Here is a 27767-nt window from a genome sequence, read left to right on the forward strand (position 1 = left end):
TTTAGCCTCTGTGTATGTCTTATCCATAAAACCTCCTGCCGTGGAGGCATCAGCAACAGCCTGCGTTGCTCTGTTCAGGTCATTATAAAACGTTTCCATCAAGACGCAATCGAGGATCTTGATATGCGGGTAGTTTTTCACCAGTCTCCTAAATCGCACCCAGGCGGTGCTTAGGGTCTCATTCTCCATCTGTTCGAAGTTCAACACATCCTTTCATCGCCTTGTGTTGACAACAGGTGGGAAGAACTTCTTCTTGAACCGCTCTAGCAGTTGATCCCATGAAGTGATTTCATTTGGCTCAAGTGAGTAAGCCCACCTCTTAGCCTCGTCCCTCAAGGTGTAAGGGAACAGATACAGTCTTATATTCTCCGGGGTCACACTAGGTAAGGAAAAATTGCCGCACATCTCGACAAAGCTGGTCAGATGGGCGTGTGGGTCTTCACCTTGCAGACCCCCAAACTGCATGGCATTTTGAATCATCTGCAGCATGATCGGCTTAATCTCGAAACACCATTCTCTTCCACAGTCGGCCTCAAGATTCCAAGTGAAAAATCATACAAATTGGGTGCTGCATAATTACGCATTGGGATGTTGCGATCAGCCGCTAGGAAGACAGGATCTTGAGCCGGTCGAACATCCCCTTGGTTTGCAATCAGTACCGCATTATCATTGTTGTCCGCCATGATGGCTACCTTCTTTCGCTTAATTCGGTTCTGACGTGCCCTTGTGCAGAAAGTACGCTCGATCTCAGGGTGAGCTTCGAATTTCGGTTCATCACCAGGACTCATAAACCGTCAGACTGCTCTCCACGTTGAACAGACAGTACAATGAGATCTGTTCTGCAAAATACCAAAAACACACTCAAAGAATAAATCGTTAACCAGTCCCTGACAACGACGCCAAAAACTTGATGACGAATCGCTAATAGGTACGATTGATGATGTTCTATGCTCGAAATGATGCGATACTACTGCTAGATATGCGTTAATTATGGATGTTCACGTAGTATGCCATGCGTTGTCACAAGTTTCCTTACGATTGAACCAAGTGTAATTCCACCGTAAGTTTCTCGGTGTGATCTGAGATCGAACTCAGGGACTGTTTTAGGTTATTGTGATATGTTCATGATATATGCGACCAGGTTTTCAATCTTTAAAAATGTGTTTGTACAGGTATATAAATTGCGATAAAATAAAGTAAAGCAGTAAAGATGCGATAATAAAATAAAATACAATAAACCTAAGCTAGATGATACAAGATACAGGCTTCATGTTACAAGATGTTGGGGTCAAGGCTGGCTGTGAAAGTGATGCAAGGACGTGGAATGCGGCAACAAGTCTTATGAACAGTATAGAAAGAAAGATAAATAATATAAACAGTGCAAGTTCTCAATTGCGTTGAAGCTAGAAATACTATTCCGCTCTTCTCTTGGCATACACCTTTTAGTAATCGGCCATACTCCCACATGTCTGAGATGAAATAGAGAATACCGTAATGAACGCAAGGTTGCTTCCATGTCTGGAAGTACTACTCGCTTTAGTTAACACATTCTTCTAACCCTCTCTCGATAGATCAGAATGATATCTTCACTTCTGCTCTCACAAGTGAAGATGTCGTCTAGCATGCCTTAGCTAAATGCATTTTATACCTTTAAAACAAATTAAGTACTTGTTTGATTAATATTAACTATCAGGGGATTAAAAAGACATCAGGGAGAAAATGATTAATGGAGGAATGGAAATAGACAGAGAATGGTATATGAAAGTTATCGAAACATTTAATATATCTATTAAGCGTTTGATACATGGTGTGTGAATGAAAAGACAAAGAGAAAGTGAAATACAATGATGAAAGAGATAAATCAGATACAAACAAGTGCCAATGTCTTGGCACTGATTCGATGGAGATCTTCTTGCCGGATAGGATGGATTTGATGGTAGGAAGAGCTTCCCTCTCAGGCTTGCTCCACCAGTAGCAGAGATCTTTACACAGAGCTTCTGGTCGGGTATTCAGCAGGTTAGATCTGAGATTCACCTCTCGGCCTTATCTCGTCTTCTTCCCAGATATCTTCAATTAAGCATTCAGCTCAGCCTTTTCTCTCAATACTTTAGTTGCAATTCGCTCCGTATCAAGTAGCATAAGTTTTCTCTGAAATCTATGGGGTATTTATAGGTGCAAGTCTTTGACTCCGGCCATGTGGTCCCCACTGATGGTTATGGTAATTCCGAAAATGGAGGGATATTATTCCTTCTGTTATGCAATCAGACCTTCAATTCTACACAACCGTTAGTTGTACACGTGTTTCAATCCTCCACTTTTGCATTGCTTAGCTGCATCTTTCGATCATAAGTTCGCATACGGTGTCGTTTTTATTACCGTATGCGGTTGAAAGTCAACTCTGGATCGACTGTCGCATTGCGCCGTCATTGCGGTAATCGTTTCTTCATTGTTGATTGACGGGCGCAATGTGACAGAGATGAGTTGATCAGTTTCTCGTGAGCCTTGAGCACAAGCAGTGACTATGTTTCCTGCAAAATAGAGTAAAATTCGGCTTGTCTTCCATCTTTATGGCATTAGTGGGTGTAATTGCAATCATTTATAATTATTGTAATTCTAAGCTAATCTTCATACAATCGGCGCATATTTACTAACTTTTGGCTGCAATATCTAGATAAGGTGGCATAAATAACTTGTATTTCTACAAGTTATCACATGCATCCCATGAGGGAGTACGCATCCCCTGTACTTTATGATTTCTCTCCAGGAATCATATACCCAATGCCAGATGGGACAAGGTTCGAGATGAAATCTGTAATTCTTTAAATGCTCTAGACTGCTGGACAATTTAGGGGTGGTCGTGGTGAAGATCCTCACGCCCAGATGAAGCATTTCCTAGAAACGTGTAATTCATTTGTGATTCTTGGAATCACCCCAGAGGCGATCAGGCTTTCTTTGTTCCCCTATTCTTTGCATGATGACGCAAAACAATGCATAAGCTCACTAGAGGCTGGTGAAATCACCACCTGAGAGAATTTGGTGGAGAAATTTATGCAAAAATACTTCCCACCTACCACCAATGCGAGGTGGCATCGAGAGATTATGAACTTTGAACAAGAAGAAGCTTAAACCCTAAGTGCCGCATGGGAGCGTTTTAAGGGTTTGGTAAAAAATTGCCCGAACCATGGACTACCACTAACTATCCAAATGGAGACTTTTTATGGTGGATTGAATAGAGCATCGCAGATGGCAGCAGACGCAGCGGCGGCTGGAGGAATTATGGATGAATTTTACACTGAGGCTAAAGAGATATTAGACCGCATTGCTAAACACAACATGGAATGGGTGGACGATACATTTGATGGAAGAGCTGACAGGAAGAAGAGGTCTCAGAATGTTAATTCTATCGATTCCAACGCAATAGCCACACTTTCTGCTCAAGTGGCTACGATGACCAACCTTTTGCAGAACATAACGCTAGGAAACACATCAAATCAGCAGAAAGTGAATCAGGTAGAAGCGTTCAGGCAACCCATGGTTAGTTGTGTGGACTGTGGAGATCCTTACTCCTATACGAATTGCCCAAAAAATCCTCAGTCAGTATGTTTCATTAAAAACAACCCATTTTCCAATACATATAATCATGGATGGAGGAACCATCCAAATTTTTCTTGAATAGGAGGAAATCATCAGGAGCACCACCCAGGCGTGAACCAACAACAAAGGTAAGGACCGCCACTTGTATTTCAACAAACGCAACAGCCACATCAACATTCCTTTAATAAAGGAGGACAGGCATCAAGCTCAGGATCTCCACTTGAGAACCTATTAAAGGAGTACATAGCCCAGAATGACGCGTTGCTAAAAAGTCAGGCGTCGTCTATCAGAAATATAGGTAGGGCAGATAGCGAGCGAGTTGAAAAATAGGCAGCCTGGAATTCTACCTAGCAACACTGAAACTCTTGGGAACAACAATGGAAAGGAGCAACATCACACGGTGACGTTGCGAACTGGAAGAGCTCTTGAAGAAAGAAGAATTAATCCAAGAAACAGCACTCCTTCAAAAGAACGCAACATACGTTCAATGGCAGTAGAAGATCAAGAAGAAAGAACATTTGAGACCACAAGCCATTTAGAACCAAGTACGTCTAACACAGGAAAACCTGCGGTGCCGCTAAACGCACCATTCCCTAGATGTCTGATGAAGAAGAATGATGAACAACCATTCAAGCACTTTCTTGAGCTCTTGAGGCAATTGCATATCAACATTCCACTTATAGAGGCCTTGGAGCAAATGCCAAAATATGTAAAAAAATTTAAGGATATTTTGACGAAGAAAAGAAGAGTCAGCAAAATGGAAGTAATCGACAACAGTCTACCCAAGAAACAGAAGGACCCTGGGAGCTTCACAGTTCCTTTCTCGATAGGAGGATTGGATGTGGGTCATGCGTTGTGAAATTTGGGAGCTAGCATTAATCTCATGCCACTCCCAATCTTTAAGAAATTGGGAATTGGTGAAGCACAACCCACTTCTGTTACTCTTCAACTTGCTGACAGAACAATCAAGTATCCAGAAGGAAAGATTGAAGACGTTCTGGTAAAGGTTAACAACTTCATATTCCCAGCAGACTTTATTATCTTGGACTATGAAGCGGACAGGGATGTACCAATTATCCTTGGAAGCCCCTTCTTAGCTACTGGGAAATTTTTAATTGACGTGCATAAAGGAGAATTAACTATGCGCATAGATAATCAAGAGGTGAAGTTTAATGTATTAAATGCATTAAAGTTCCCAGACAATAAAGATTGTCAATTGAACAGTATAAAGTTTCCTGAAGAAGAAGTGACTCGTGTATGCGAGGTCCTCACGTTGGAGGAGAACCTGAAAGAATCAGAGCCGCCAAGTCTGAGTGAGCGACGAATAAAACCAGCGCGTCCATCACTAGAGGAACCACCAGAACTTGAGTTGAAACCGTTACCTAGTCATCTGAAATATGCCTTCCTTGGAACAAATAAAACTTTACCTATGATCATTTCCGCGAATCTTACAGAGCCTAACGAGCACTCTTTCTTGCAGATGCTAAAAAAGCACATGCGTGCAATAGGTTGGACACTAGCGGATATCCGTGGCATCAACCCTTTTTATTGCATGCATAAGATCAGGCTGGAAGAAGGGAAGTCGGGATCGATTGAGCCTCAAAGAAGGCTAAACCCCATAATGAAAGCAGTGGTCAAGAAAGAAATTTTAAAACGGTTGGACGCGAGAGTCATCTATCCTATATCCGACAGCAGCTGGGTCAGCCCAGTCCAATGCGTTCCCAAGAAAGAGGGAACGATTGTGATAGTCAATAGAAATAATGAGCTCATACCCTCAAGGACCGTCATGGGCTGGCACATCTGTATGGATTATAGGAAGCTCAACGCAGAAACCAAGAAAGACCACTTCTCCCTTCCTTTCATTGACCAAATGCTTGAAAGACTTGCTGGCAAAGAATTTTATTGCTTTCTTGATGGATACTATGGTTATAACCAGATTTTGATTGATCCAGAAGATCAGGAGAAGACAACGTTTACCTGACCCTTTGGAACATATGTGTTCAGACGCATGCCCTTCGGGCTGTGTAACGCACCTGGAACATTCCAAAGGTGTATGATGGCTATCTTCTCTGACTTCTTAGAAAAGACCGTTGAAGTCTTCATGGATGATTTCTCAATCTTTGGAGACTCATTCCAATCATGCCTAGATAATTTGGAGGTCTTCCTCGCTCGATGCGAGGAAACAAACCTTGTGCTGAATTGGAAAAATGTCACTTCATGGTGATTGAAGGAAGTGTCTTTGGCCACAAAGTATCTAAAGCTGGGTCGGAAGTAGATGAAGCCAAGATAGATGTCATAGCTAAACTTCCACCTCCATCAAATGTTAAAGCTCTACGAAGTTTTCTAGGGCATGCTGGCTTCTATCGAAGGTTCGTTAGAGGATTCTCTCAAATTGTGCAACCTCTGAGCACATTACTAGAGGCGAACCGGCCCTACGATTTTAATGAAGACTGTTGTGACTTGTTTGAAACATTGAAATATGTGTTGACGACAACTCCGGTACTAATAGCACCGGATTGGACGCAACATTTTATTCTCATGTGCGACGCGAGTGACGTTGCAGTAGGAACAATGTTAGGGCAGAAGAAGGGAAATTTGATATATCTCATCTCTTACGAGTCCAAAACACTGAATGACTCTCAGAAACACTACACAACCACTAAAAAAGAAATATTGGTTGTAGTGTTTGGCATTGAGAAGTTTAGATCATACTTAGTTGGTGCACCAGCCACCATATATACCGATCACTCAGCCATAAAATTTCTGATGAGTAAAAAGGACGTGGAGCCAAGATTAATAAGATGGGTGTTGCTACTACAGGAATTTGATATAGATATTCAGGACAAAAAGGGAACCGAGAATCAGGTGGCTGACCACCTGTCCAGGCTAGAAAATCAGGAAATGCAAGATCAAGAAAGTGAAATTAATGACGCATTTCCTGATGAAAGCCTGTTCAGAGTTGAAGGCAGGGAACCTTGGTATGCGGACATAGTCAATTACTTAACCACCAAGAAATTCCCTGGGAACTTCAACTTTCAACAAAAGAAACGGTTAGTGCATGACAGCAAATTTTATTTTTGGGATGAACCGTTTCTCTATAAACAAGGTCCTAACTCTATAATGCGTCGATGCGTTCCGGAGGAGAAGACACAACGCATCTTAGCTGAGTGTCATGAATCTTCTTACGGAGGGCATTTCGGTGGGCAAAGAACTGCTGCGAAGATCTTCAAAGCGGATACTTCTGGCCCACCCTCTTCAAAGACACAAGGGAGTTTATTCGTAAATGTGACCCCTACCAACGCACCGGGAATATTTCTTCAAGGGATGCAATGCCTTTGAACAATATTCTCGAAGTTGAGCTGTTTGATGTTTGGGGTATTGATTTTATGGGAACTTTTCCCCTGTCCTGTGCCCAACAATATATCCTGCTTGTTATAGACTATGTATCAAAGTGGGTAGAAGCAGTAGCTTATGCTAGGAATGATGCGTCCACTGTTTCCAAGTTTCTTACCAGAAACATTTTCACGCGATTTGGAATGCCAAAAGCCTTGATAAGTGATGAAGGTACGAACTTCATTAATTGCATCATTTCTAAATTACTTGCCAAATATAATGTTAGGCACAAAATCGCTACCGCCTACCACCCACAAACAAATGGTCAGGCTGAAGTATCCAATCGAGAAATCAAATCTATCCTAGAGAAAGTTATCAACGCAACGCGAAAGGACTAGGTACAGAGGCTGGATGAAGCGCTCTGGGCCTACAGGACTGCCTACCAGACCCCTATAGGTATGTCTTCATACTCTCTAGTATTTGAAAAAGCTTGTCACTTACCTTTAGAGTTGAAGCACTAGGCTTTTTGGGTAGTTAAGAAGCTAAATTTGAACTTGGATGCTGCGGGCACTCAACACAAACTTCAACTCAATGAGCTTGAGGAGTGGCGATTGAACGCGTACGAGAACAACAAGCTTTACAAAGAGAAGACAAAACGTTGGCATGACCAACGCATTAGTAAGAAAGGGCTTATTGATTGCCAAAAAGTTCAATTGTTCAATTCACGTCTGCGTTTGTTCCCAGGGAAGTTAAAATCCAGGTGGCCAGGACCCTTTATCATTAAACAATCTTTCCATATGGAGTAGTGGAATTAACACGGGAGGATGGCACCAACACGTTCAAAGTAAATGGCCAAAGAGTGAAGCCATACTTTGAAGATGGCATGGAACGTCAAAAGTCATCTCTCGCACTACGTGAAGCCAGCTGAGGCCCGCATCGAAGCATCCCTGCGCTCGCATTGACATACATTCCAGGGACGCTTCCTCTTTCCTTACTCTTTTTGCATTATGTATTTTACCAATGTGTTTGAGTTTGTTGGTTTGTTTGTTTGTTTATGTTTTAAAATTGATTGTTCTTTGTTTCTGCCTTCATAAGTTAGAAATTTTACTTGTTTTCTTTTAAAAGTTGTGTATAATCGAGATGGGAATAACGGACGCATCAGACTCAAGTTTAACGCATGGTCCAGTTGAAGGGACGCGTCTCGAAAATACAAAGCACTCGAGTGCTTAGAAACCCAAGAACGTCCCTTCGACTTCGCATTTATTACGGACGTTAGGCGCCGCCTGACGTCACCCCACTCTCTTTCCCAGCCTATATAAGATGAAACGCTTCGTTTTCTTCTTCTTTATTTCCCACTCGAGCCATCTGTGAAAAGAAAAAGAAAACCCTAGCCCTCTTCGTTTTCCCTCACTGCCGATCTGCTCAAACGTCTCTCTGGCCACAATGTCGTCTACATCTGATAGTCAGAACCAAACCATGAGCTTCGGAAATGACTCGCCGGTAAGTTCCTTCTTCTTCTCGTCTGTTTCGAATTCACCTCCCCCAAGCCCTCGAAAAACCTCAAAACCCTCTGTCCAAATCAAACCTACGCATGGCGGAGCAACCTCCACCTCTCAGCGACCGTCTCGGTTGAAGCCTACCACAACACCCACAAAACCTTCTTTTAAAACCACCAAAGCCATCGCAACCCTTCCTGCCAAGACATCTCAACCAAAACCCAAAGCTACCTCTAAACCAAAGCCCAAAACCTCTTCGAAACCGAGGCAGCATCCGTCTCTACGGCTGCCAATAAGCCCTACACCAAGCCTGCACCACCGCCATTCATTCCTAACATAACTCCGGTGGGTGCAACGCATGACCCACTTCTAGCCTACCTTCACAACGCCCCATTACCAGCCGTGCATCCACCGGCCCCACTTTCAACCCAACCCTTAGCCACTATCTACCCAGTCGAATCAGACACGTCAAGCCAACCGCTACGTTCACCCATCGTCATATCATCACCTGGGTCGCCTCATACCCCAGCAGGCACCCCTCTATTTACTCCACCTAGACCCCCCTCTGACTGTCTTGCGTCAGAGCGTAACCTTGAAGAGTTAGCGAAATTGGCTTGACTGGACGAACAGGAAGTATTTGGAGCCATTTTGGCAAGCCTCAATCAAGGCCAAAAGAAAGAGCAAGTGATGCGTTCCGACCCACCTAATGCATCACTTGAAATAGACGAAGCGGAGCGCTACACTATGATGATCGAGGCAAAATTAGAAGAAGAAGATGGAGAAGAAAGGAGAATTGGCCCAGGCACATCTCAATCACACCAAATTGACGCGAATGAAGGGCCCTCAAAAGAAAAGGGAGTGACAAGGAAAAGAAAATTAATATTGGAGGAAGAAGATAAGCAATCAGTATCTGACCCTGAAGATGCAACGCGTGGAAGTTGCTCAAGGCATGACGCATTAGAGAAGGACTTGGAAGAGTATCAACCTGCAAGGCAAGAGCAAAGAAAGATAGCTCTCCAAAGGGAATTGGAGAATCAATTAAGAGAGCTAGCAAGGGAAGCCAAGGAACATGCGGCAGGAAAATGCAAGGTAACCAACGCGTTACCTAAGAGATATACTTATAGTGAAAGGATTCTTTCCCTAGGGCCACCCACTGCCAGTATACATAAGAGAAACAATAAACGCAATAGGTTGGGGTCTGTTCTGCGTTGGGCACACACATATTTGGCCCAACCTCGTCCGCATGTTCTACAACAGTGAGTTTGATATGGAGAAGAATACAGCTTTTGTTGATGGGGTATTAGTGTGCTTCTCAACCGACAAGATCAACGAAGTGTTCAACATCGATAGTAATCCGAACGCAGAAGGCAACCGCATCTTGGAGCAACCAACGTCGAGCCAACTTGAAGATGCATTAAGAGTGGTAGCCAAGCCTGGAAGCAAGTGGCAAACATCTATAAATGGAGCAAAGATGCTAGCTTCCAGTAACTTAAACCCAGACGCAAATCCATGGTACTATCTGATCAAGAGGAGCATCATGCCCTCAATGCATGATGAAACACTGTCAAAGGAACGCATCCTGGCTACCTATTGTATCATGCAGTGCATCCCTTTAGATGTTGGAAGAATAATAAGGTTGCTACTCGAATGCCTAATCTACTCATGTTAGCGAAACTGAAACTGGGATCAGATCAAGGCCATCAAGACCAAACCACGAGGACAACTCTACTTTCCATGGCTAATCTGTGCACTATGTGAACGCGAGGGCATCCCTCTGGGGGAGGATCATGAAGAGATCGACTTTCTAATTGATATCAAGTTAGTCAGGCATTTACTTCGCAGTTCACCGCATCAGCCATATTACCTCCCAAAGAAGTGGTAACCAGACCTCGATCATCTAAACGCGCTCCCAAAAGAAGACGCGTCCAGATAGTTGAATACAACAATGAAGCTTCAGGGCATGAAGATTATAAAGTAGAGCTTGAACTTACGGATGAAGAAGCACGCCCAAGCCTCAACCTTACCCTCCATGACTCACTAATGGCCCCACCAGAAGGGAGTCTTGATCAAACACATCAGGAACCTACTAACATAGATCAAGACATCCCTTGTTCCCTTCCTTCGCCCTCACCAAGTCCAATAACCAATTTTATGCCTCCTCCAACAATCTTTGAACCAACTGGGTTAGGATCGATTAACGTAGTAAATTTTGAAGACCCAGTTGGAAGAAGTGAAGAACCAGCACCACCTCAACACAATACTGACCTTGAAGAGTTGAAAACTTTCATCAGTGATCAGTTCAATTCACCGCGTCCATCGAAGGTCTTCAGCAACAAAACCGGGTTCTAAGAGACTATCTAAGGCAGCAAACAAGATGAATGCAAGACCAATTCGTTTATACAATGCAGTACATTAATTAGGTCTTGGTTGGAATGTTTGCCCTACCTCCATTGCCTGCCCATCTTAGAAACCCTTTGCGCTTTATGGATGAAGACGCTTGAGAAGAACACAGGGATCGCGCCTGCACAATGAAGTTTTGGGGTGTCGGGTTATTTTTGTATTTTGATTTATTTGATCTTTTGTATTAGTTTGACTTGCTTGTTTATTCTATGTTATTCCATGAAAATGAATGAGAAATTTCTATCATTTTGTTCCTTGCGTTTGACCTTAGCATACTTTATTTTTGTTCTTTAGATATTTTCTAAGTCTCGTGCTTTGCCTGACCTCAATGCGTCCCATAGAACTCCTCTATCTAGTATGAAGAAATTGTATCTTGAAACGCATGAATATTAGATATGAGCTTAGTTGTGAAGGGTTCTCACCCGTAGTTGGATACTCGCATGACACCCGTGGGGGCAAGCCAAAACGAAAGTGGGATACTTGGAACAACGCATGGGTAATTGAAAATTCATAATTTTTTTTCTTTTTATCCGGCATTTATCTTAAAGAGGGCATTTAACGCATTGTTGGTTTAGAAAAAACAGGAATGTTTTGAGAAGCGAAAGAAGTTGTTGATAAAAGGCCTGCTGCATCTGAAACTAAACATTATTCCTTTTAGAAAAGAGTCAATCTGAGTTACATTTTCCAAACTCTTATCTCAAGCTTATGACTGAATATGATGAGAGGCAAACTCTGCACACTTAAGACAAGGGAGATAACAAAGAATAATTTTGGAATGCTTGAGGAAAAGCATTGTTCAAATTTGGGGGTGGTGATAACTTGTAGAAATACAAGTTATTTTTTGCTCTTAAGTTGGAACAACTAAGGTTTTTAATGATAAATTCTCCTCATTTTTAGAAGAAACGCATGGAATTGCTCAAACATTAGCAAACTCATGCAAAAGAAGTTTTATTACTAAATACTGCGGCACTAACGCGTTATATTGCAGGATTTCAACAAGAAGCTAACGCATGAGTAAGAAGTGTCGCAGGCAAAAGTTCTAACGCATGGGCCATGCGTCGGAGGGAATTCAACGCGGAGAAGATTCATTGATCCAGGCTTATTGTGTCACATCACCACTTGCAAGTATGGGCACCGTAGCAGGCAGCGTCTGAAAAGCTTCTGAGTGTCAGGCGGCTGACCAGGGCATGGAATTTAATGCTGCCCATCACCAAGTGAAGATGACCAACGCCTATAAATAGATGAAGTCCCTCTAGAGATACAAATACAATACATAGAAATTTATCAAGATTCCCACTCTCTGTAATAGTGTAGTCATAGTTGTAGTTCTTTAGAAGCTGTGCTGTGGTGCCAAGATAATCAGAAGGTTTGAGAACCACCACCACCACCGGTCAGGGAGCGAAGGAAGTCAAGCTTGAGAAAGACACTTCGTCCAACTCCTATACAAGTGATTGTACACAACAGAATTGAGCCAAAGAGATACAAGAGATTGTACTCTACGGCTTGACTCAGTTCCTTTCATCTCATTTATTGCTTTCATTTCATTTGATTGAATATTGCTTTTGTAAAGACAATTTGCTTCTTTATAAATTCATATATTTGATCCATCACACTTGCCATTGTTTATTTCTTGTTTATGTTGAATGCATTTATACTTTATGCAAAATCTCATTTCAAACGCTTAAGCCGACTTGATCAATTGGTGAAAGCATTCTTAGCTTAGATTATTCGAAAGAATAGATAAGCCAGCATCAAATAGGATGCCTAGTACATCTAGAGATAGACTTACTGGTGTCTATTGCATTCTTTGTTAGACGCATGCATCCTAAAGATAGGTTTTGTATGTTATTCACATTGAGAAGTGTTGAATAAAGTCTAACGCATAAACAAAGATAAGCAAATCATCCCATCTCATCCACATCACACTCTGGTTTGTGTACACTCATCTTAGACCAACGCATACTACTTACATTAAAATCCATTTTCATATAATCCATCATTCACTACTTAACTCTTTTGTATCTTCTTGTACAAGCACAACACTTTAGTGTAAATAACACATTTCTTCATATATTTTAGGAAACCTCTACAACAGCTACAATGCAAGGTCTGCGTTAGCTTAACTGAATCCCTCAGTTCGACCCTGGACTTACCAGGAACCTAAATTGGATTTATACTTGGGTCTGGTTTCGGAAAACTTGAACGTCAATAATGGAGTGTTATGCGTTCTGTTGCATATCTCTAACGCACCAACGCGTTACAATTACATAAACGCATCAAAGCATCAACGCATCATTTATACTTAGAACTTATTCTTCAAATTTATTTTATGCAATACACTCCTAGCATGAATCACGATAGCAACGAACAGGTAGCCTACAAAGAGGCAAACCTTCGAACGTAGCTCCAACTTCTTTGGGTTAGTCACTAACACATGTGTCGGACAGCCCCAAATCCTGAAGTGGCATAAACTACCTTTACGGTCTCTCCACAACTCAAAAGGTGTTTTAGAAACACTTATTGAGGGAACGTTTTTCAGAATATAACATGTAGTCTCAACTGTAAAACCTCAAAACGAGTCTATAAGATGAGCATAACTCATCATAGATCAAACCATGTCCTATAAGGTTTTGATTCTCTTTTCAGATACACCACTTTGCTGAGGTGTACCTGGGGCCGAGAGTTGGGATGCAATCCCATGTTCTATCATATAGTTTTAGAATTGGAGGTCCATATACTCTCCACCATGATCAGATCGTAGTGTTTTTATCTTCTTACCTAACAAGTTTTCAACTTCAACCTTATATTCCTTGAACTTGTCAAGGGCTTCAGACTTACGTTGCATTAGGTAAAGATACCTAAATCTTGAATAATCATCTATGAAAGAGATGAAATATTCATACCCACCCTGAGCTTTAACATTCATCGGACTACAGAGGTCTGAATGTACAAGCTCTAAGGCTTCCTTGGCTCTGTAACCTTTTTCAGTAAAAGGTTGTTTGGTCATCTTGCCTTTGAGGCATGATTCACATATCGACAAAGAGTTTTCTTCTAAACTCTTTAGAAGTTCACTTTTCACCAACTTCTTAATCCTATTGAGGTTGATGTGACCTAACCTAAGATGCCAAAAATGGGTGTTTTCCTTAGGAGAAACCTTTAGTCTTTTGGCTGTTGTTGCCGTACTAAACATTTCAGTGTTAAACAAGACTTTTATGACTAACGGCCTTAGTCCATATAAGTTACTTTCCATTGAACCATAATCAATTCATTCCACTCTTGAAAATAAACACTTTATTCTCAGAAGAAAAAAAAATATGGTATAGCCTTCTTCAATGAGACAAGAAACCGAGATAAGTTCCTCTTAATATGAGTAAGTATAAAAACATTATCCAATAACAGATAATGTTTCTTGTCAAAAAATAACTTCAGCCTGCCTACAGCAACAGCTGAAACAACCTCACCAGTACCGACTCGAAGAGTCATCTCTCCCTGTGACAACGTTTGCCAAGAACTAAATCCTTGGTAAGAGGAACTGACATGATTGGTAGCATCTGAATTAAGAATCCAGGCAGAATCATCATTCTCTATCAGACACGTCTCTAAGACTAGTAAATCAGATTTACTGTTTTGTCTCCTCTTTTGGAGAGTAGTGAGATCAATGTCAGAAAAAGTGACACTACTGGTGTTGTCATCCATCCCTTTATGCTTGAAAAGTAAGAACTGACATTCAAACAAATCTTGTAGTGAGTCCATGATCTCGCGTGCAATGATCATCTTTTCAACCCTTTTGGGCAAAACATCAGGTATGTTAGCCAAAATGTGAAGTCGAGCCAACGAATTAGCCTTCATCCACACCTTATATGCATTTCGAACACTTTGCAGTGCATCAAGGGTCGGGACTTGAGGACACTCCTCAACCATGACAAATACGAGGTTGTTTGCCACGAAATACGTTTCACACGATTCTTTTCATTGTATGTAGTCGATCATATTAAAAGCACTAGATAGAAATACTAACGAGTTGCTAAAAAGAAAAACATGTTGACCTACATTAGGTTTTAAGTAAATACCCGTTGTAAAATAAAACAACATCCAATAAGGTTTTAACAAAACTAATATGAACCCCGTGTGACACCTAGTTTCGCAATGAGGCTTCAAAGGTTTAGGACAAAAGCCGCGGAAGGGAGGTCAATTATCCCTCCTCTGAATTCAGAAGTTCTCAACCAGTCATTAGTACTAGAACAACTCTTGCTCCAACGACTAACCATCATTGATTTGGCCAAGAGATCATTAACTTACTTAACAAGCTCTCGTAAGTGTGACCTGCCAATTTAGGCCCTAGAGATCTGCCCAAAAAGCCAATCCGAAGGGAAAAAATCCGATTGGGTCAAAACCTAAAGCGACCCTATCCATTTCTGGAGTTCATCTTGATCTTGACCAACTGCACAAAACTCATCCGAAGGGGGATCCTCCTAGGGCACCACAAGGGAGTACAGAATGATCTCACGGTGTGAACCAATAACAGAGACCATAGGACATGTTGACACACATCTTTCACCCACTTGCTATAAACACTCTCTCCGTCCACCTTGATATTGACTCATGCAAACACCATCCGAAGGGAAAAGATCATACATGAACTTTACAAATTACAGTAGAAAACACAAACATACGGTTACGCATTCAATGCAGAAATTATAGCACGATAATATAAATGATCAAGAAGAAACTCTACACATATTTGTAGACTTATCGCCAAACTCCTTGATCACGAACGCTCGAACACAACAACCACGAACACTCATCCAACATGACCTCTACACTGCACGAACATCGCCCACTCGAACTCAGCAATCGCCTCGATGACGAACACCCCAACAGCACGAATGACATCCATAGAACCTCGACCATGTCGAGTGGAGTATGACACCACCAAGAAGGCTACCTTGGAATTCTCGATGAGAGAATCCAGAGGGTGGCTCTGTGTGGACTTGGTTTGAGGCAAAAAACGAAGGAGACAACAATCGTGTAAACGATTGAGCAAGTGGGAGAAGGTTGAACCTATTGTATAGGTCGATGCCCAATTTTTTAGCAAGAGCTAAGTGATCATCTAGCAAAAGCTAAGCGATCGTTTAGCTCATCGCTTAGCTGCGTGTCTTTCACTTACAAACACTACATGATCTTTTAGCTCGCTCCAAGTTGTTGCTTAGTATATCATATTTACTTGACAACTTCCGTGAGATTCTGAGAGAGAAAATCTCAAAACATAATTTTTCAACACTACTAAAATTAGGAAAACAATTCTTCTTTTATCTCACGATTATCATGAAACCACCAATAACCTCCTACTCAATTGGTTATTAGAGAAAAATATTTAATTATCCAATAATTAATATTATTATAAATAAAAATGATAACCAACTTATCATACTATATTTGTAACCTATAGTTTTAATAATTCATCTCATGAAACATATAAACTATAGTTCCTTTTCTATTCCATGGTAGTTAATCTAAATCATTTATATTAATCCTCCACTAGATGTATCTCATACATCATACCAATCATATCATATATAATCAAATTACCTCTTGTCAATTTGAGCATTTCAAATCAATACCAAGAACTAATCCTCAACTGAATCCATTGCGCTACCAAGGAGACCTTATGGACCTTTAACTCGAAGCTCCGACGGTACGTGAATAACTGACTAAACTCTTTAGTCATGAGATTCACCATCCGTTAACTGCCAGGCACTCCACTAAAGACCGACAACTGAACTCTCCTTACCACAGATATATTATGTGTCCATCTTAACCAATCAGAAGTGCGACAACCCTTCATAGATTGCTCGTAAGTACAGTTGGGCCAATAACCATTATGCCCCTGTAGTTACATCTAACTCCTTAAGTACCATCGATCCCTCTAATGAACATAAGTCATAGTCCTACTATGACTGAGTCCTCTCTTCCAAAGATAAGTTGTGACCACTATGTTCAAGCCCTGGCATCAGTCCTAAAGAGAGCAATCTCTCTACCTATCCCTACTTCGGGAAAAAAGTGAATTCCATCTTATAGATTGAGTTCTCAGCTCCTAGATCAGACAAGTCCCCAAAAAAGTAGGCATGTTGAGTTGGCAATCTGGCCATTCTCACCCATACTAATCAAAGGACCGCCCTTAAGGGCAAGAGTTACCAAAACACTCAGGATTGAGGTCGTGTCACCTATGGTTGTTTAGATGAGATGTAAGTCTTTAGTATCAACGACGTTATATACAGAGTCTAGTCATCTCGCGGTCCGGTCTTATACAATTGTATAGGACATCCCCGCTCGCACATCTCCACATGAATTGTCAGGATCTACCATCTGTAATAGTTTATAACACTTGCAAACCTCTTCAAAGCGGGTCGTATCCGTAGTGTCACCAAGATCAGGTATCCCACCTTAATCTTTATACTACAGACCTATTTAGGTTATCACTTAAGGCATGATCCACTTGTATATCACATATACATGCTTAAGTTTACATAAGATAATCAAGGAGCTTTGTTTATTGGATATGATTAAATGCCAGAATGAAATAACAATTATTTTATTCATCAAACAAAGTGTTGCAATACGAACAACGAGACTCTGGGAGAATTAGGACACCAATCCCAACATCATCACCTTTACTAATGATTATTCAAGATTTGAGTATGTTTATTTAATGCAACACAAGTCTGAATCTTTTGAAAAGTTCAAAGAATTCAAAGCTGAAGTTGAAAATTCATTAAATAGAACAATTAAGACATTTTGTTCTAATCGAGGTGGATAGTTTTTGGATCTAACATTCCAGAACTATTTGATAAATCATGGAATTGTATCCCACTCTCAGCATCTGGTACACCTTAGCCGAATGGTGTGTCAGAAAGGAGTAATCGAACCCTATTAGACATGGTTTGGTCTATGATGAGTTACACTTCTTAACCTTATTCGTTTTAGGGTTTTGCAGTACAAACTATAGCGTATATTTTGATTTGTGTTCCATCCAAAATTTTATGAGAACACCTTTGGAGTTACGAAATGGTTGTAAAGCTAGTTTACGTCATTTTAGAATTTGGGGTTGCCCAACACATGTGATTAAGGAAAATCTTAAGAAACTGAAATCTCGTTCAAAATTGTACCTATTTGTAGGCTACCCCAAGGAATGAGAGGTGGTTTCTAATGGATTAAATATGCATAATACGAAAGCAAACAAAATCAATAAGCACTCTAATTACACTTAATTTGAGTTTGAAAGCATGCATAAAATTTATTTATAGAAAGAGTTTTTCATGAGATGTATACCTTTGTTGAAACTCTTCAAATCCTTATTGAAATCCACGAATTTGACCTTCAAATCAGTAGTAGACTACTAAGAGAGTCTTCTCTACTATACTCAGCCTTGGATTGAGTGGTGGAAACTCTCAGTTGAGAGGAATTTAGAAGGAAGGAGAGAGATTGAAAGCCAAAGATAATTTCTGCTTAAAATCTCAAAAAATTAGTTCGCATGCCTTAAAAAAAATCTGAATTATGAAGAATTTAACAAGCTTAAACATGCAAGTAGTCATACATTCAGCTAATTGACATCTTAATTAACACTAAATGAGTGGGCAAGGTGTCAAAAAATTGAAAAAATCCTATTACCAACTTCAAAGTTGGATTTTTCTACTTCAAAATTAAATTTTCAAAATAAATTTAATTTAACTTAATTAAATTAAATTAAAATTCATTTTTCTAAAAAGTGAATTTCCTTATATTTGAATTTTTATTTAATTAAATAAAATTAATTAATTAATAATTTAATATCATATATTAAATTATTAAATACCTAATTCAATCATGAATTCTATTCATGTGTTCAATATTTAAATCAATATTTATATATTATAAACTCTCAAATTTATGTTTAATTTCAATAAATTAAAATGTTTAACTATATCGAATATAATTATCCAAACCCTAAAATTGAATTTGAACATTTCAAATTCAAAATCCTAATTTTGAATTTTGAACACTTCAAATTCGCTCAATTTTCTAATCTAATGTGTTGATGTTTTACAAGCTAGTAGAGGGACTTTATGGACCTACAGATCATGAGCTCTAATGATTTGAGACTAATCGGTTAAACTCTTTAACCCGAGTCAATCAATATTCATTAACCACCAAGATATACTACTATAGTTCGATGGTTGCACTCTTATCATTGTAGATACATTTCTATCCACTTGATTTAACCATAATCAGTAAGTCGATCCTTCACAGGTCGTTCGTATTTACAGTTGGGTCAAAGTTACTGTTTTATCCCTGTAAATACATCTGTCTCCTTAAGCTCCCACTGATCCTCTATTTAACATTTAGTTTATAGTCCAACTAATAAACCATGTCCCTCTCGACCAAGAAAGGGTGGGGCTCCTTTGTTCAAGACCAGGGATTAGCATTTAAGGGAACAACCTATCTGCTAACCCTAAAAGAGATAGGAACGAATTCCATCTTGCAGGATTGTGTTCCCAGTTATCTATCCAGTCTTATCCCCAAAATGGGAAGCTTGTTGAGCAGTGATGTTGAACTACACTCACCTATGCAAACCAAAGGATAACCTCAAATAAACAGAAGTTCATAGTTAGCTCAGGATTAAGATCAAGTTATTCTAGGTCATCAAATTGAAATAGTCAATTTTAACAGTAAACAGTTGTTATAAAGAAAAGTGATTATTTCGTGGTCTGATCTTATACAAAACTCTTTTGCATAGGATGCCCCTACTCGCATGTCTCCACATGAACGATTTTAGGATCACGTCATTTGTATCATTATACAAAGTAGGCCGCATCCATAGTGTCCCCAGGATGAGGTACCCAATCTTATCCATATACGTATGGACCTTTTTGGCTATATACTATAATTTGATCCTCTTTTATGTCTCTACATAAAGTTATAGTATTAATGCAATAGTCATGGATTCGTTTATTAGGTTTCTATTACATAATGTGATTTCAATAACACTTTTATTGAATAAAAACTTCAATAAAACTTTCAATGATAAATAGAAAATGTTTCCATGATCACAAAATGGGAGCTTTTAGGACATTCCCATTAGTTTATTCTTCGACCCTAAAGAAAAAAAAGTGTTTTTATCAACAAACGCTACTTTTGTTGAAGAAGACCACATAAGGAAGCACAAGTCTCACAGTAAAGTTGTGTGAATGAACTTTCCAAAGAAACTACTAAACCTTCAACAAAAGTTGTTGAAGAACCCAACACCTAAACAAGAGTTGTTGAAGTTGGATCATCTAGTAGGTCAAATCCACCTCAAGTATCGAGGGAACCTTGATGCAGTGGGAGGATTACGAACCCACCTGTCTGTTACATGGGTTTAACAAAAATCCTAGCTATGGTAGCTGACGAAGATGTTGAGAATCCATTGTCTTACAAGAAGGCAATGGAGGATGTTGACAAAGATGAGTGGATCAAAGCTATGGATCTCGAAATGGAGTCGATGTACTTCAATTCGATTTGGGATCTTGTAGATCTACCTGATGGGGTTAAATCTATAGGTTGCAAATGGATCTTCAAGAGAAAATGAGATGTTGATGGGAAGGTGCAAACTTTCAGGGCTAGACTAGTGGAAAAGGGTTATACCCAGGTTAAGGGAGTTAACTATGAGGAGACTTTCTCACCTGTTATTATGTTAAAGTCTATTCGGATCCTCCTGTCCATTACCTCATATTATAACTATAAGATTTGGTAAATGGACATCAAGACTATCTTTCTGAATGGCAATCTTGAGGAGACCATCTACATGGAGCAGCCTGAGGGATTTATTACCCAAGGTCAAGAGCAAAAGGTTTGCAAGCTTAATCGGTCCATTTATGGACTGAAGCAGGCTTCTCGATCTTGAAACATAAGGTTTGATACTGCGATCAAATCTTATGGCTTTGACCAGAATGTTGCTAGGCCTTGTGTATACAAGAAAATCATCAACAATTCAATAGCTTTCCTAGTGTTAATTAAACTTGTGAAGGGTTAACTTACTAATTATGGTTATATCGAGTGGACACAATATATCTACAATGAGAGGAGTGCAACTATTGGACTTTAGTAGATTGACCTGGTAGTTAACGAATGGGGTTAATTCGGTGTAAAGAGTTTAGCCAGTTAATCTCAGATTGTTGGAGCCCATGATCTGTACATGTATTAAGTCCCCTACTAGCTAACAAACGGATTAGCCTTAGAATAGCATGATAAGTTGATTTGAAACGTTCAAATTTGAATTAAGGGAATTAGTAATTATATGTGATATAATTATACGTTTAATTTTGAAATTAAACGTAACTGGAGAATCGATTAATATATAAATATGATTTAAATATTAATTTCATGAACAGGGATTCATGGTGATGGATTTGATGACAAATTAATTTAATATTTGATATTAAATTGATAGAATTAATTAAATTGTTTAATTAATTATTAATTATTAATTTTATTAGAAAAATTGATTATTGAATTAATTTTTGTAAAATTAATAAAGTTTCAATTTTAGATAAAGTATTAAATTGGAAAACGTTTTGATTTTGAAAAGTAATTTTCAAAATCAAAAGGGAACTTGAAAAATGAGAAAAATTCCAATGTGGGATTTTTCCACTTTCAAGCAAGAAGGTTAGTCACCTTTTTACACATAATTCCACCACCAAATTTAAGGAATAGCTGGAATCATTTCAAGTGATCAGCTTACATGAGAGTCAAGTAATAAAATCACTCTTAATTGAGTGGAAAAGAAGATGTAATTGCTGAATTTCTGAGTTTTTTAAAGGTTGAAGAAGTTGTTCTTTAAAAAGCTGAAAAAACCAGAAAACTTCTCCTCCGGTTCCTTAAGTTCAAGCTTGTTTTGAGTCTCACAACTAAATCTAAGGCTCCTAGAGAATAGTAGAGAAGCTCTAGTGGTGGTCCACGGCCTGAATTGGAGAACATTGCAGCTAAATTTCGAGTTTGAAGAGGATATTCAAAGGTATGTAATGAAACCTTCTTGATACCCCATGAACATGCTTAATTTGATGTCAAAATTGAGGAATTAGAATGCTTAATGATCTTGTTTTCTTCCGCTGCATGTTTTTGTAAACCAACAGGTTCGACCTCTGGGACAAAGTTTGTGTCTTCTTCTTCCGGCAAAGAAGAAGGGTGGAAAGGGGAAAGTTAACCCATTAGCTACTGATCAAAAGGGCAAGAAAGCCAAGGTTACAAAGGGAATTTGTTTCCATTGCAACCAGAAGAGACATTGGAAGAGGAACGGTCCCAAGTACTTGGCAGAAAAGAAGAACAAGCAAAGTGATGCGTGAAGTTATGATGTGTTATGGTGTGATCATGCAATTTTTCCTAACAAAGCCCAAGTATAAGCCTTCTTAGATTTCCTGGTAAGTCCAGGGTCGAACACAGGGACTACTAAGTAGATATGCGACACTCTTTGATTCTATTGCGGTAGTAAAAACAAATGAAGTGGATAGTTTTTTGTTGAGATTTTTCCTATGCGACAGAGTTGAGCGCAGAGTGATAAAAGTGTAAAGTTACGACAAATATGCAATGAAGGGGTTGAGAAGGGGTTTAGCTAACATTTCCTAAGATTATGCACAAGTTATGCAATCATGCTACACACAAATATTAGAACTACATCTATCAATGCAAAATGGCATACTTCCTATTTCTAGGACGCATGCGATGTATATGCAAAACAGTCGATAGGACTTATTTCTAATTCTCTACTCTTGCCTATGCGATGATGAATGATGCACACATAAAACAAGGTGACCACATACCATCATTCCTATTTCTAGAATGCATGCGAAGTGTAAATAGCAATAGAGCTTATATCTAAGTTTCTACTTCTTGCTTATGTGATTCTAATCCGACTTTCTCAAGCCTAGATTTTAATCTGACTCTCTCAAGTCTAGATTCTATCTTTAGACTACTCTCTCAAGTATATCCAAAGGGTGAATGATGCATACATAAGATAAGATGATCGCATAAAATGTAAATCTTAAGTCATGCTAGCTAAGTACTTCCCAACCCATTCAGAAATTTAGCTGCTCATGCGTGGTATAGAGAGATTGAACATAGATAGAAATGAGGTTTCCATTTTATGCAAATAAGGTACTGAATACAAAATAACAAATGGATTTAAGAGATAAGAAGCCCAGCAAGCAATGTCTTGCTTCCCGTGGCCTTTTACATTGCTCTTTATCACTCCAACTCTGTTCTAGTTGTGTATTCTTGCTCTCGCAAGTGTTGACCCTCTCTCCTTTATGTTGCTTTCCGACAGTCTCTCGATCTGTCCGGGAGCGGTTTCTCTTAGCTTTTTCCTCGACTCTTTGCTCTTCTTCGTTTTCTATGTATATGTATGAGTATGTGTGTGAATAGACTAACTAACTAACTTTCTAACCCCCTTTTACACTAGTTTGCTTCGGTATTTATAGATTTCAAGGTGAACAACCTTTCTTGCTAATGATTGCAATGAAGGGCGGCACAATTCTCCTACTTTGTTGCGTTGTTTAATGGTCACTGAAAGTTGAGTGTACTTGCTACAATGTGGATTTTAACGGCTTGTCAACTAAATTCGGAATCAACCATTATCAGCTTTCTATCCCATCATGATTTATTATGTTGTCACCTTGATGTGAGGTCTTTATGCGGCCACCTTTTTCAGAAATTTCTCACGATTTCATAACTTGCGATTGCAATCTTCAAGCGTGCTGACACATTGTGCCTTTGGATTGCAATTTCATATGCGCCATCACATTCTACTTGCACAAAATAGGTAAATTAACTGTTTCTATGCGATGAACGCTTGCGATCGTAATTCCTTTTAGTTTAGCTGCCTATTTTACCATTATATTCTCTTATTGTTTTACTTATTTGAGTTGTAATAACTTGTATTTCTACCAGTTATCACAAGATAAATATGATTTGCTTGTTTTGGAAACCGATTTAGTGGAGAATAATGATTCGGCCTAGATAATTGATTCGGATGCCATTAACAATGTTTGTTCTTCATGTCAGGGAATTAATTCTAGGCGGAAACTGGAAGCTAGGGAGATGACGATGTGGGTTGGAATTGGGCAAGTCATCTTAGATGTGGTAGTGGGAGGTCTCTAAAGGAACCTTATCAAAGAGGACCTATGAGCGAAAGCAAGATCATTCCAAATTCATTGTGACAGAAAAACCGTATTCACAAACATACATACAAGTTATTCATTTCAGAACAAATTACAGCATGCTTAGAAAACTAATTAAATACAAATAACCGAAAGACTCACCTTTGAAGAACCTTTCTTCTGTCTTTCTCTCGGTCTCGCTAGGAACAGCACCTCTCGCTGTCGTTGTGCACGCTAAACCAATTGTCCACCAAATCTCGTTGTTGCTCACATCGAACGGTCTTCTACATGAACAAGCAGCAAGGAGAACACCACCACTCAGTAACCTCGGTATTCTCAGAGTGAGAATCCAAGAGGTGTGGGCTCTGTTGGATTTGGTAGAGGGAAAAAGGAAACACGACCGTATTCAACGACCAAGCAAGTGGGAGAGATTTTTGTGTCTATCATATAGACGGATGCTTGATCGTTTAGAAAAAAGTGCATGATCGTTTAGGTAATCGGGTCTTATCGTTTAGACGATCGTTTAAGTAATCTCGCTCTCGTGTGCGATCATTTAGTAAAAACTATACGATCGTTTAGGTCGGCTGCACATGTACACGATCGTTTAGGAAAGCTTGACTATCGTGTAGGCTCTTGTTAACTATACGATGGGCAGTGTACAAATCTGAAGCGATTATCCGATCTCTTTACAAAATGAAAATTATTTTCATTTTATCCTTCAGTTATAAAAAAAACTGAATACAACCTCCCACTTTCACACACAGTTATGGAGAAAAACCACCAACAATTATCTTATAATTGTTTAATTATAAATAAATATAATAACTAACTTATTATATTATATTTATAACCTATAGTTTTAATATCACATCATATGCAACATATAAATCATAGTCATTTTCTCCTTCACTAAATATAAATCATATTTACATCCTTTTCCTCTAATTAATGTATCTCATACATCATGTTAACTATATCATATACAATTGACCAGTCTAATCATATCATATATAATCAAACTCCCTCTTGTCAATTTGAAATCTTCAAACTTACCCAAAAACTGATTCTCAACTTGAATCCATTGAGATACCAAAGGGACTTTATGGACCTGTGGCTTAAAGCTCCAACGGTACGTGAATAGTTGACTAAACTCTTTAGCCACGAGATCCACCATCCGTTAACTACCAGGCACTCCACTAAAGACCGACAACTGCACTCTTCTCACCACAGATATTTATGTGTCCAATGGATATAATCAATTAACAGTACGATAACCCGATGCTCGTAAGTACAGCTGGGCCAATTTACCGTTTTGCCTTTGTAGTTACATCTAACTCCTTAAGTACCATTGATCCCTCTAATGAACAATACAACATAGTCCTACTATGTGTGGACATCTCTCGAGCCATGAGAAGGTGTGTGGCGCCACATCGTTCAAGCCCTAAAATCAGCCCTTAAGGGAGCAATCCATCTACTTACCCCTGATTCAGGTAAGGAGTGAATTTCATCGTTGAGTTTCCAGCTCTCAAATCAGACCAAACCCCAAAGTGGTAGGATTGAGTCAGAAATCGAGCCACTTGCACCCATACAAATCAAATGACCGTCCTCAAAGGCAGGAATTCCCAACTCACTCAGGATTAAGGTCATGTTACCTATGGTCATCCTAGTGAAGTAAAGTTTCTGTCATGAACGGTGTTATATAATGAGACTATAACACTTCATGGTCCGATCTTATACAAACTCCTTTGTATAGGACACCCCCGCTCGCATGTCTTCACATGAATGATCAAGATCAGACCATCTATATCCATATACTACCGACCATTTTGGTTATCACTTAAGGCATGATCCACCTGTATGTCGCTACATACATGCTTAAGTTACAACGACGACCAGGGATCTTAGTATATTGGTTTGTGGTAAAGAAAATAAAACATCCCATGTTTCATAGACAACAGTGAAGAAAATATCATAAATTTTACATCACAAGTGTTTGTTCAATATAGTGTTTACAAACTACAGAACCCAACGAGAGTTTAGGGCATCATCCCCAACAATCTCCCACTAGTTCTAAAGCGAGTGGGGTGTACAATACAACTAGTACAAAACAATAAACTAGGGCACTAAGGCCCATAACAAAAATATCCTACTTGCTCTAGTCCAACCGCAGGCAGTCCCATAGATCCATGCTCTGAAGGTGACCCACAAAAACTGTAGCCGTGAGAGCCTTCGTAAACGGGTCAGCAACGTTGTGCTCCGAAGTGATCTTCATGACTATTACGTCCCCTCGATGCACTATCTCACGGATGAAATGATACTTTCGCTCTATCGTGCTTGTGACTCCTGGGCTCCCTGGAGTTCGCCACAACACCACTATTATCACAATAGAGGGTGATGGGCCTAGACATGTCTAGAATAACTTCCAAATCAGTCAAGAACTTTCTAAGCCAAATGGCCTTCTTAGTAGCTTTATAAGTCGCTACATACTCGACCTCTATCGTGGAGACGGTGATGCACCCCTGCTTAGTGCTTCGCGACACTACTACTCCTTCGTTAAGAGTAAACATTGACCCTGAAGTGGATTTCTGAGAATCCTTATCAGTCTGAAAGTTAGAGTCCGTGTATCCAGTAAGGATCAAATCCTTAGTTCCATACACGAGCATGTAGTCCCTCGTTCTCCAAAGATACTTGAGGATGTTCTTGACTGCAGTCTAGTGACCATGTCCTGGATTAGATTGATACTTACTGACTATCCCCATAACATAGTAATTGTCTGGTTTAGTATAGAGCATCGCATACATAAAACTGCCAACGGCAGATGCATAAGGGACCCGTCTCATCTCTTCAACCTCTTGAGGCGTCTTAGGACATATTTCCTCAAACAATGTAACTCCATGCTTGAAAGGCAATAGGCTCCTTTTGGAGTTCTGCATCGAGTACTTGAGCAACATCTTGTCAATGTACAATACCTGAGACAGCGCTAGCCTTTGTTCTTCCGATCCTGAAAGATCTGAATACCAAGAACAAACTGAGCCTCTCCCAAATCTTTCATCTGGAATTGGGTCGCTTGCCAATTCTTAACTACAGCCAGTAGTCCTACATCATTCCCAATGAGTAGGATATCGTCTACATACAACACTAGGAAAACTACTGAACTGTCGATGATTTTCTTGTAAACACAAGGCTCATCAACGTTTTGGTCAAAGCCGTACGATTTGATCGCAAAGTCAAATTGAATGTTCCAAGATCGAGACGACTATTTCAGCCCATAAATGGACCGATTCAGTTCGAAACTTTTTGCTCTTAACCTTCGGCTTTAAATCCCTCGGGTTGCACCATATAAATGGTCTCCTCAAGATTACCATTCAGAAAGGCAGTCTTGACGTCCATTTTTCATATCTCATAACCATAAGATGTGGCAATGGACAAAAGAATGCGTATAGACTTCAACATGACAACAGGCGAGAAAGTCTCCTCATAGTCGACTCCATCCACCTGGGTATAACCCTTTGTCACAAGTCTAGCCTTGAAGGTTTGCACCTTCCTATCGGCACTCCGTTTCCTCTTGTAGATCCATTTGCAACATATAGGTTTTACCCCATCATGTTGATCTATAAGATCCAATACTGAGTTGAAGTACATCGACTCTATCTCGAGATCCATGGCTTTGACCCATTCATCCTAGTCAATATCCTCCATTGCCTTCTGATAAGACAACGGATCCTCAACCTCGCCATCGACTACCATAGCCAAAATTTCAGTGAAACCCATATAGCGA

General features: G+C 39.6%; 1 non-coding gene across 1 annotated transcript; it reads right to left on the reverse strand.

The window, feature by feature from the left end:
- Positions 1 to 3082: 3082 nt before the first annotated feature.
- LOC120070469 (small nucleolar RNA R71) lies at positions 3083 to 3188 on the reverse strand. Its single transcript, XR_005479964.1, has one exon. It is a non-coding gene; the product is annotated as a small nucleolar RNA R71 (small nucleolar RNA).
- Positions 3189 to 27767: the final 24579 nt, after the last annotated feature.

The sequence above is a fragment of the Benincasa hispida genome, chromosome 1, assembly GCF_027475165.1.
Source record: "Benincasa hispida cultivar pf3 chromosome 1, pf3_genome.v1.1, whole genome shotgun sequence".
Lineage (NCBI taxonomy): Eukaryota > Viridiplantae > Streptophyta > Magnoliopsida > Cucurbitales > Cucurbitaceae > Benincasa > Benincasa hispida.